This window comes from Netta rufina (assembly GCF_964035555.1).
Source record: "Netta rufina genome assembly, chromosome: 1".
Lineage (NCBI taxonomy): Eukaryota > Metazoa > Chordata > Aves > Anseriformes > Anatidae > Netta > Netta rufina.
The window spans coordinates 152074099-152086470 of NC_140123.1; the positions used below are offsets into that span (position 1 = coordinate 152074099).

The 12372-nt window shown below is 46.9% G+C and overlaps 1 protein-coding gene across 1 annotated transcript in view; it reads right to left on the minus strand.

Moving 5' to 3' along the window:
- The window catches only part of MYH9 (myosin heavy chain 9), a 67950-nt gene extending 56266 nt beyond the window's left edge, over positions 1-11684 (minus strand). The window contains exon 1 of the mRNA XM_084306449.1: positions 11569-11684. The gene's annotated coding sequence lies outside the window, so the exon portion shown is untranslated. The remainder of the gene's footprint in view (positions 1-11568) is intronic.
- Between the last annotated feature and the right edge of the window lie 688 nt (positions 11685-12372).

Consider the following 12372-nt stretch of genomic DNA (forward strand, 5'->3'; position numbering starts at 1 on the left):
ATTTGCCTCGTCCACAAGATCAGCACCAACGGAGGGATCAGATTCAGCAAGTTCTGTCTCGTGGGCTCCAAAACTTCTCCTCCCAGCTTGGGCCACGTGTCACCGGGCTCTTCTGAGGACTCCGTAAGCGACAGTCGGCCCGATAACCACCTGCAGCTGACAACAACCCTCTTCTGAATGCAAGTTGTTCCCATTTCAGGAACAAATTAGGAAGCAATTTGTTTGCCTAGAGGTTGCATTTTGGGTGTAAATCATTGTGTGGGGCAAGGACATTTATCTTTACATGGCTATTGTGCAACCGTCAGGTGAGAGTAGTGTTAATACTGTCATTTTTAATGCAATACCAGTCTACAGGTAGCAGATAAAGAAAACAGAAGGAAGACAGGCTACCCTTGTTTTGAGTTCAAATGCCTCCTTCCTAGTATTGTTTCCAAAAATGAAATACTAGAGTCACTTCCCTGTTAACCCAGTGTGCTCCCTAGCAGTCTGAAGAACGAGGTGGCCAAACAGTGCTGCTTTTCCCCATTTCAGGAGCCCAAAGAGGCATTTATCTAGCTACAGAGTTGCCCCCAAAAAGCCATACAGCTAGATGGAGGAGAAGTGATCCATACAGTCATGAGTAAGAGGGGGCAAGGCATTATTTTCTAGTCCAACCTCTAAAAAACTGTGAGAAACCTCTGCACACTCACTTCCCTGCAGATTCTTTTGAGATGAATAAACTAAGTGGTGGCTTTATGTTGAGATGCGACGCATTCCCTTTGAACTAGGCAGAATTACCCCAAACCCTCATTTGAATTCATCAGACGGATAGAAGTTTGCTTTAGACTTCCCCACAATTTCATACCTTTAAGGCTCGAATTACGAGACACTTCACATGCTCCTCTCCCTACTTAACACATCAACTGCTCCCCAAAAACCTAGAGGCACACCTTGTCCAGCTTGGAAAGCCCTAAAAACTGCCTCTGTTAGGGGTCCTTTCCTTTGAGTGAGTGTTTTGCAACTGCTAAAAGTACCGAACGTTATCTGTTTGCAATTTAATTTTCCAGAACTATTTGTATTATCCCCCCCCCTCCTTGTTTACTCTGTCAGCAGCCACAGAATTGTTGTTTCTGGGACTGAGCCACTGCTCAATAGGATGAGCTCGTGCGAGGCCAAACTAGCGAGGTAGGGGCTGAAGTGGATGCAGAATTCCTGGTAAGAAGAGCTTTCATGGCAATAATTACGGCATCGCATTTACTAGCAGCATCAGGGCACTAGGCAAAGGACTTGAAGTTCCCCAAACTGCTGGGGAAGCTGAGATAGCCATGCTGTTCTCTGTAGGCTTCAGACTTTTCTTCAGGTGAGGGTGATGAAAAGAACAAGCACTAAATAGCAAGGCAAACACATTCGGACTAATCCAAGTCAACTCCCTTTGTTTGCACAGCTCCCGTTCTGAAGCATTTCAAGAACAAAGTCCCCACGTTCTTCTCCACGCTGCCTTACCGGTCACTTCCACTTCAGGTACAACTAAACTTTGCTGGGTTGAAGAAGCTCGATTCTTCGTTAGCACACAGCATTTTAAAATAACCCGACTTTGAGAAGAGGCTGGTGATTCAAACGAAGATTGGTCAGGAACACTCATCCGCCAGGAATCCCTGTTAATGTGCAATGCGAACAGCTAACACTCGCGGTAGTTTTGCGAACTCGACTATTTCACTTTCCCCAGTCAGCTGAACACAGGAACAGTTGCATTAAATGCAACTAGAAAGTACAGAGAGTAGACTTTCGTGGGCCAGGCTGACAACTGGGAGCCCAAACCAACAGCAATGAAAAAAAAGAAATCCCACCCCGACTCGTTCCCCTGGATTCGCTAGGAAACTGCTCAGTTCTCGCCTGCTTAGGACACAGGAGACAGACGCTTCACAGCTCCTCTTGCCAAGACGTTGGAGGGAAAGAAAACTGTGAGGTTTGCTAGCACCAACCACTCGGCTTGGTAGGTAACACCTAGACAAAAACCTGAGTCTGAATCACTGCGGGTGAGAAACGAATCTCGGCGGGGAGGAGAGGAAGGGAAGGGGGCACTGAGGCTGTACCTGCTTGTTTTCCAGTCACACTGTGACACACCGGGACCCGATGCCTCTGCAAAACTCCTCAGGGACCACAAATTTCAGCTAACCCACTGGAGAACACATCAGGCAAGGTCACGAAGGCACAGTTAGCACTCCCTCGGATAGCCCCCCGAGCTCAGAGGCACTCGGCTGCGCTCACCCTTTTTGCACCGCGCTGACTCACTGCTCCTAGCTCAGCCGCGGTTGGGATTCATAATGGGTGCTATTAGGCTCACCGTAGCTCGCTGCTTTCCTCCCGAGTCACATTCTGACGCACAGAATACCTTGTTGAAAGACAAATTTCACAACGGCGATGCAGATTGCTGGCAATTACAGTTGCACATTCGGTCGGACCGTAGCGCTGCCCGGACTTGCCAGCTCCCCTGTTTATTCCTGTAAGCTGCACACAAGGCAGAGCACCCAAGCGCTTTCTCTCCGAGCGCAGGGCTCCAAGAATGCAGAAAGGAGGAATCCAAGCCTCTGAAGCAGAAGTGCTACCCGCGTTACGCAGGAGTGACCTACTGACCAGGCTGCACGGAAGACAGGAGGGAATCGAAGGCGTTTCTTTCTTCCAGGCGGCCTGGAGGTGCCTGGCAGGTATCAGAACAGGGAGCCCAGAATAAACATTTCTCAATTTCTGCACATCCAGTTCTTTCCATCAGCTGTCAAGCACCCCTCTCCGGTATGTATGAGGCAGCATTTGCACATTCTGCCGGAACAGCTGACACAGGAGGTTTTGCTCTGCGAAGCCGGGACTTTTCACGGCAAATTGCAGCCACCTCAAAGCCACACAGAAGGAAGACCCGGTCTTTACAAGCCAGCTCAGTCGTTGCCTTTTCTCTCCACCGTTCAAGTGGAGAGAGCAAGATTAGATCCACATTGCAAACGGGAGCTACCGGTGAAGTGCAGGGAGATGTAATGCAAATCAATGCTAATCTGAAAAGGCTGGGCTTGGGGACCAAACCCTGGAAATGGGACAGCAGAGCTTTCACCACGGACTATATAAACACAGAAAAGGTCTTGGGCAACTGCACTGCATACTCTAAAGAAGCTTAATCACTGCAGGTTATGGGCAGATATGGCCAAGCAGAGCTCCCTAACTAAGTTAATGCTACCCTGTATTTTAATGGCACCTTCAGCGAGGCACAGCCACACTACAAGGTACGTGGCACCAAGAGAGTTAATCGGTTTTAGTTGTTTAAACACCCCAAACGCGGGTTTAGGGAGGGGGAGGGCAGCCTTCTGTTAATTTCAAGTCCAGTCTTTAGCATGACAAAGCTAGGCTGGCTGCCACCCAACCCCATTTCACTTTGAATAAATATTCGGAGTTTACAATCCTGCATAATACACTTTCTGCAACTGTTGTTTCTCATTAGCGTGTGTACAGTAAATGCCTTCTCAGCAGAGGAGAGAATTCCTCTTCCAGAGACAGCGTGCCCACAAGGAAAACATTCCAGGGGGAGAACACATTCTTCGTGACCACTCAGCAAAGTAATCCCACTTAAGGAGACAGCTGTAGCTGGGGAGACTGCAGCCCATCCCTGCCGTTCGGGCTGTTTTGCTGGCAGACCTGTTTTTGGGAGGCAGGATGGACGGCAAGAAGTTCTGAGCAGGCATGGAGAATTCCCCTGGGGTGCTGCAGGAGAGAGGGGGGAAAACCTGGAAAGCTTCAGCCCGTCCTCGTTATCTCCAGGTCACTTTTCATCCCTTCCCTGATACTCTGGTTTAAGGCTGGAAAGATATCTGCCAGGAGCTCTCAGGGACACAAGGCAGATCTGCCAATAGAGGGTCTGATATCAGCTAGCACCCCTATCATCTCTGTCAACTCCAGCTTTCAGCACAAGAGGGAACAAGGAATAAAATAATTACATCTAGTTAAAAGACAGGGAAGAAAAATACAGTTTGGGTCCACTCTTTTAGAGACAAATATCTAGCATGTGTATGGCTAATAAGATCCAGTTATCCTATCGAGTTATCCTTGGTATTCTTGCTTCTTTTAACTAAGAACTTGCTTTGGTCTCAGCATCACTAATAGGAATTTTCTTCCAGCTCGTATCAGAAAGAAGCAAGAAATACTTCAAATATGCACGAAAACTGTTTCAAAAAGGGTTTCTTTCTGGAGAACCAACCTTCTCCACACACTAACAGCCCAACTTACTGTGCAAAACCACGCCTGTGTAGGGCAGAAGGCTGCATCTCCTACTTCCTCGTTTCAAAGTCTGCTCCAGCAGTAACAGCAGCTATGGAGGTGGGAGGACAAACCCTGCCACAGGTAAGCCTTCCACCTCTGCAGGGTCAAAGTTTGACATTCAGCTCTTGTCGCTGGCAGGGAGTCATTAACTGGACCCATTTCTGTGTACGAAGGTGATCTCGGAGGTGGGAGCAGGAACACAGTGACTCTTTCTGGACACGGCTGAGAACCGCCTCGCTGACCTTAACTATCAAGTGGATGGAAAGCTTTGAAACGCTGCGAATGCACCATTTCCCTGCTACAGCCAAGGTCTTGCAGAGCTTCGTGGCTCCCTCCTCAGCTTTCCATCATAACCAGTGTCCTGGAGAGAGCCCTGAGGCAGCGCAGCGCCCAAGGAGCCCTGAATGCCTCAGCCTCCTGCTCATTTTCTGGTTCACTTGCTCTGTCCCTGACCTGTGCTTTCTTCCCTAAGCGTCAAATGCATCAATCTTTAAAAAGGACCAGTGCTAAGTGCCTCCTATTTTAGAATTCACCCGACTGTGCTCTCCTCCTTGGATCTTCTGAAGCACTGATCTTTGTATTGAAGGGCAAGGAAGGACTTTCATCTTTCTACACGAAGTGAAAGCAAGGGCAGTCGAAGCAGGAACCTCATCTGAACTGTTACAATTATGGCTATAAGGAACAAAGTTTTCTCCCTTCTGGCATTACGGGAAAATAGTTTTTACAGGGAAAAAAAATTATCTCATTCTCACTCGAGGCTGACATTCATTGACATTCCCAGTACGAGGAGGCACGTAGGGTTTGGAGGCTTCCACCACAGTTCTGCTTTCTGTTGTAACAGGATAAAAAACAAGATGAGGAAACACCAACCACAGAGTATCAGAACTGTTTCATGCACTTCCACCATCAGTAGCAACATTGTCCACGGCCAACCCACTCCATCCAGTGCTGCAGCAGCTCAGGTCCATGCACTCCATCCCCTGATCTACACAAGCAGGAGCTGAGCCATTACTGCAGTTGCACTTCCCCCCCAAAAAATAACTGGTATCACACCACAGGGTAACATTCATGGGTTAGATCTACATCAAGTTCCAAAAACTCAGATTACAGAACCCAAACCTAAAGGACTGAGCTCTATAAACAGTTCTTCCCATTAAGAAAAAGCTGAGTGCTTACCACATAAAAAAGACCAGCTCCCACTGTGCGGATGAAGATAAACTGATTATGCACATGCACAGCCAGCGTTATAGGGACAATGCACGCTCCTAATTCTTAGAAGTTACACACCACTTCGTCTAACAAACTGGCAATCCCACTCTTAAAGGAAAACTACTAATGCATCTTCCTCTGCATGTTTGTGTGTTCTCGTTTTACATTTCCCATCACACACTGCAGTCAACTGCAAGCTCGAGTTCATCGAAGCAAAACTCAGGCTGGGGAAGGGCCACTGAAATAACTCAGAATATTTTTACTGTGAAACAAAAGGTCAAAGACTTCAGTATCTGCTATTAACATTCATACTGCAGATTGACCCAGAGGATGAAAGCCACATGAGCTGGTTTGTCACAAACCCTAAGTCACAGTTTGAACAGTTTTTGTGCCTTTGAGTTCAGCCTAATTCTACTTTATTTTTTATTTATGCTCCTCACTACGAATATTCTCTTTGTCAGAAGGCATCAGACATGCCTACAGGAAACGTGACAGTGTCAGTTATCTATGTACTTACTATTGTAAATATTCCACCATATACCTGGATCCACAGACACAAATCCATGGATTTAATCAATTCTGTAAAGCCTGAATACATTTTACTTGATGTCAGACAGCAGCAGAAACAAAGGCATCTGAACATCTACAAAGAATAAGATATTAAGTGGTATTTTGCAGATGTATCACATCCCACTTACACCAACAATTGTTTGTCTTGGGCTACTTCAGTTGTTTTTTGCTTGTAAATGTAACTAAAATTGTTTTCTAGACAGATACCCGCAATCAGTGATTTAGGAATTATATCACCTGCTTCTGGATATCTTCACCATCAACATTTTGGATCTACCAAAACGCATACCCTCCGATTTCTTTCACTCATTGAACAGTAAAACACATCACCAACACTCAAAAAAAGAAAAATGTACACAACCTCCTCTACATTTTAAACTACAAACACCTTAGCCAGAGCTGAAGCCAGAGAATAAAACTGTTAAAAGTCAATCTACCTCATCAAATGCTTAGCTAACGACTTCTGTATCCAGTTCTTTCGTACGACTTCAGATTTACATTCAGTACTTCTTGTCAAGTTCCCAAACTTAAGCATCGTTTACTTCAACAAATACACTTCACTTATGCTAATATATAGACCTAATACAGACTATCAATTAAAATAATATGAAAAATGTTTGTACTCATGCTTTTCTTACAATAATCGATTGTATTGATTCTGAGCACAGCAAGCCTGAAATCTCTTGCATTAAATAGCAGGTAGACCTAGAATGTAACAGTCCCTGCCAAAAAGAGCTTACTGACTAAAGAGTTACCTACAAATTAACAAGCAGGTTGCTTTAAGTCACGTTTGGAGAAAAAGATTGAAACCATTGAAATTAAGTTTTTGGTTGAAGTTTTGCTGTAGGTTCAATTTGGTGTTTCAATTTTTTTTTCTTGGATATTTAGATCAAGTCTACATATGCCAGTAAGATTAGCCTTGTCGAGTGTTGGACACATTTGACTTTAGTTAAAGCAAATTTTCTATGCCTCCAACGTTGATTGGGGAGCCTAAATTCAAGTAAACTGGCGAAGTCTTGACCTTAAAAGAAAAACAGAGACAAATGTCCTCTGATCACTACAAACAATAAAACGGGAAGTAAACTATTACAAGAGCACGCTTTAAATCTTACATTTTAAACAGGAAGCTGCCCAACAGAAAAAAAAAAAATCTAACTGCACAGGACTATCAAAGTTAAGCTGTAAAATTTCTCTAAACCTCTTTAAAAAAAACAAAAAAACAAAAAAAAAAAAACAAGTTTGAACATCTACTTTGCTTCCCTTCAAATCAGAACTCTAGTTCAGCGTTGAGGCATATATCACAATGTATTTCCTGCCGAGACTCATTAAAATGGTAGCTCTTGATGAATAGAAGTATTCATCAGCTACAGAGACTTTATGATACACATTTCCAAGTTCAGCTTCCCTCCACATACATTGATTATTAGCTTGAGTTTGCTGAAATCACTCATCCATGTGGTTTTATTTACTACCCTCAGTAGGGTTCGTACACACGCATTAAGAGAAATTTAAACTTGTAGCCATGAAGACAAGAAGAATCCAAACGCTTTGTACAGAACTCCAGAGGTATAAGTTTCATAAAGAGGTCACAGAGGCAAACCACAGTACGGAGAGTTATATTTCATTATTACTCTCTGCATCCAACAGCAATACATTTGTAGTGCTTGTAAAAGAAATCACTTGCAGTAGAGAAGTATGCTAGATCAATTTTACAGTTTCCTCTTTGCCATGTTTAAAAAGGACACGACTTCGCAGAGCTCGTTCCTGGTGTATCAGACAATGGATTCAATCTCAGTTTCATTACTGGAAAACTGTGGACACTACCATTTCTTTAGGCTTTCTTTAGACTGTTCCAAACCCCAGCAGACTGAATGGCCATTACCACAGGGACTGAACGCATTAGATTGAATGAGACTGGGTTGGAGCCCAGTAAGAAGATGTTCGAGTGCTACAGTAGCGAGATGAATCTCAGCTTTGAGATTATTACTTCAAGTACTCGAAACAAGTTCTCGCAGCTGCTAAAAAAAAAAAAAAAAAAAAAGTAAAGGGGATAAACCATAATTAAACACTGACATGAAATTAAGATGAACTTGTAAACCAATGCATTTCATTTAGTTGGACAACACCCATTTGCATTAGCTTCCAGGGCAGGAGTTGCATTTGTTTTTTTGTCTCATCATACTCTACTTAAATCAGGTCGCTCATTTCCATATCTTTTTACGCTAGAAAACTCAATTAGAATCATGGTGCGCTTTAACTGAAAAGAAATTTAAGGTACAAGTTCACCAAGCCACCACTAAAAGCTAGAGCAATTGCCAGCAAAAACAATGCTGCTGTAGGCAATCCTACGCTATTATAGTTTTGTTCCAACCCACAAAAGACTTAACATCAGGCACACAATTTCTCTACTTAACATGCAAACAGCTGTGCCTCAATTACTAAGAAAACAAAGACGAAAAAGATATTTATACATGAAATCAGAATGGATGTTAGAGGGCACTGGGTGCATTTTTCAATCAAACGAACAAAACCATCCACTCGGGATGAAAGTCCTGGACACCTTTTGGTAGATGTGAACCGACTCCAGGCCTCTAAAATACACTTTAGTCATCAGCGTGTTACCCAATAACCTGAGGTTACTAAGCAAGACAGCAGATGTAGAACACAGGGGTGGGGGATAACACAACCTTAGCTTCGACTTCCCCTTTTGGTAAACGTTGTGTTAACCAGAAGGGTTCCTGTGCCTCCAGTGGGTCCGCTTACAACCTCCCCCCATCCCAGCCACACCAATAGGTCAGCGATGTAAATCTGGGCAAGACATGGGGCCTAGGGGTGGAAGCCAAAGATTCAGCCCATTTCCAAACCCTAAGGTACCAAGCAATTCCTTCCACCCGAAGGAAAAGCAGAACTCCAGCATCAGCTGGGAAATCACCACCTTTCTGACAGTGCCCTCTAAAAGCTTCTCAGCCCCCTGGGGGCAACAGGACAAAACCTGAACTTTGGGGTACTGGCAGGCTACTTCCACCTCACACAGCAACTCAAGTGCTTTTTCATGTAGTTCGTAGCAGCCATGTCAATAAAGATACTCACCCTTGTACCCGCATGCGACTAACCCGTGAATTATTCATCATAACGTACATTTAGTACAGTATTTTTTAAGACCTGCCAAGGCAGTAGCAGTTCAGGTTCTCCAGACAGCTTGTTGCAGTACTAAACGTTAAGTCTCAGCATTTGTACTAGAAATATTTGCAGTGCCAAACACTGCTGCGAAAAATTCTAAGCACCTGTAGCATCTGACTCCTCTAGCCATGGTTTTCAGCTCCAGAGCCAGTATTTGAGTCACCACCTGCTACGCAGCTGAACGCACCTTCACCCTCTGACATTCTGCGTAACACTCAGCAAAAAAACGTGGTGGACAACACAGATCACCTCAGCCTCCTAGGTGAGAGATTCTCATACTCTCTTCCCTACATTTTTGCCAGAAAAGTAACTGTATTCATTATCTTATCACTCATTTATTACTGATTCACTTAAATTCAGGTACAGTTCTCTCAATGGCCCCAAAATTTTGTAAAATGTATCAATAACCATCTAGAGAAAATAATGGGGAGGAGAAAAAAAGAAATCTTATTCTTTCATCTTCTTTTAGGATGAAGATACCATCCTGGCTTTTTTTTCTTGTGGGAATAACCTGGGGAAAAAAAAGAAAACCCGGAACCATGGTAGAAATATCCTAAATAACCTTTGCAAACAAAGTCCAGTAAAAGGCCTTCGGTTTCTACACCCATTCTTCTGGGACTGCCATAACACACCGATTCGGTCATCCTGTTTATCCAGAAACAGCCACGAGCTACCTGGCTAAGCAAACTTCGGGGTCAAAGTCTCGAGCCTCCAGAGCACTTCCAAAATCAGATCCTAACAACACAAATCAATCATCCAAGAGATGACACCGCATTACAAGAACCACCACAAACTTCACCAACTCGGTGCTGGTCATACTCACTTCGAGGTGCCAAGCCAGGAAACACGACAAGATCAGACCACCACCAGTTTTGCAGCTAGGGTAAAGCCACTGCAGACATTGCCTGTCCACCTCCAGCAAGATAGCACACGCTGTCAATAAGCGCGACCAATAAAGCCATAAGGAAGGGGTGCACGTCAATTTAAACAGTCCCACCTGACACGGGGCGTCACGGCGTGATTTCACCCCGTTGTTATTTTTACAAGGTCAGGTGAGCAATTCAATCTTTATGCGTTTACACCATTTTGGTGGCTGTGATCAACGACTTCAAAACCCCTTTGTGCTACGGAGCAGTTTCAGGAACGTTTATCAATCGCTCCCCTCCCCATTATAACTTCCAAGTTAACAAAAATATTTGCTTATCTCATTCCAGCTTCAGGAAGGAGAGCTACAGTTGCAGACAGTACATCTGTGAGTCAATAAATATCCGCACCAGGGTTTGCCATTTTTACTGGAATGCCACGGATAAGTGAACTTAGCCACATTGTTACCTAGTGACTAATTTCAAAAGCATCTTTACACAAGCAGTAACTGATTAGGGCGCTGCTATTTTGGAGTTAAAACTTTACCATATCGAGGCTTCCGGACAGAAGATGTATACGAGAGTTAAGCACTTGCAGTTTAACCTTTCCAGCCCTGGCTGAACGGGCCCCCCCCCATGCAAATTACCTTATATTTCTTTATAGCGCAGGGCATGGGCACGGAAAGCAGAGCGGAGCAAAGTCCATCTGCTACAATCTCTCTCCAAGGATGAAGCACAAAGTTTCCTACGTATTGCTTAGCAGATTACTGGCTTTCGAGCAGAGCTTTTCGCTTAGAAAGATAAAATAAAATAAAAAGCTTGCGCTGCTGCAGAGGGATACAGAAGGAAAACGTGCAGGAGAGCGAGGTTGAGGGGTAGAAATAGTGATTATAAGGAAAACCCAGAGGACAGGGGTTGTAAGGGGGAAAAGGAAAGTGAGCTTAGCACTGAATGCACGGGGAGCTGCTGAAGCAACGCACTTTGCTTGTGGGCTATCCCCGGAGCACGGCGTCGCTCCGCAGCCCCCCTCACCCCAAATTTTGTCAGGTGAAGCCCGGGGGGCAGCCCAGGGGGGGGCCTTGTGGGGCCGTCCCCACCTCGCAGCCGGGTCCTGTAGGGCGGAGAAGGAGGCGAGGGCCTGCGGGGAGGCTGTGGCCGGGAAGCTCCGTCTCTGCAAGCTTCGTCTTGCCCTGTCACTCCCTCCCGAGCGAGGAAGAGGAAGAGGAGGGCTGGGGCCCTGACAGCTCCCAGCTTCTCCCCCTCGCCCTGCCCGTTACCTCACAGCCAGGGGGGGAAAAACGCAGCGAGGGGGAGGGCGGCGGGGACGAGGAGAGGGGCACGAGGGGTGCCCGGGCGGACAAAGGGGGCACCGGGAGGGAAGGAGGAAAAGAGGCGAAGGGAAGGGAAAAGAGGCAAAAAGAGGGGAAAAGAGGGGAAAAGAGAGAAAAAGAGCCCCCCCGCGCTTCACCTGAGGCAGGCTGCTGTGGCGCTGCTGGCGCTGCCCGGCTGCTCCCTCAGGCACCGCGACCGCCGCTGGCTCAGCGGCACTGCCAGCCGCCCGCCCGCAGCCGCCCGCCCGCGCCGCGGCACCGCCCCCCGCCGCGCCCGCTGGCCAATCAGCCGGCCGGCAGCCGGGGAGTGACAGCGCTTCTGGCCAATGGGAGCCGCCCGCGGAGCCGTTGCGGGAGGGGATGGCGGCCGCGCGCCGCCGTGAGGCGGTAGCGGGGGCGCCGCCCTGAGGGGGGGGCTCGGCGCGGCACGGCCCGGCCCAGCCCGGCTCGGCTCTGCCCAGCCCCAGCCCTGCCCGGCCCGGCCCCGCTGCTCCCTTCGCCGCCTCCTTTCGCCTCCTTTAGGGCCGAGCCGTGCCAGGCCGGCCCCACAATGCCCCGCAGCGGCGCCGGGTTGGGCCCCGGCGGAAGCCGTGCCTCGCTGGCGCTGCCCTGTGCCCGCCCCTGAGGGGGGGGGGGGCAGGGAGTAGGTGGCAGTGACAGAAAATCTGAGGTGAACTCGGCCAATATCGGCTAATAACGAAGTTATGAGCAATGGGGGTTGTACCAAGAGAGGTGTTAGCAGAGTTGTCTTGAGGAAGCACCTCATATCCAAGCGAAGCCCTTCTGGCTCAGGGACACTGAGGCAGTGTGGAAACGATGCCAGATGTGTGGGTCTCGGGGCACAAAAGCTCTGAGAGCAGTGACAGATTTGTAGAGCCAAGTATCAGGCGTACAAAGGTGTCATTGTTAAAGGCAGAGGTGTAAATATAGGTGCACTAAGA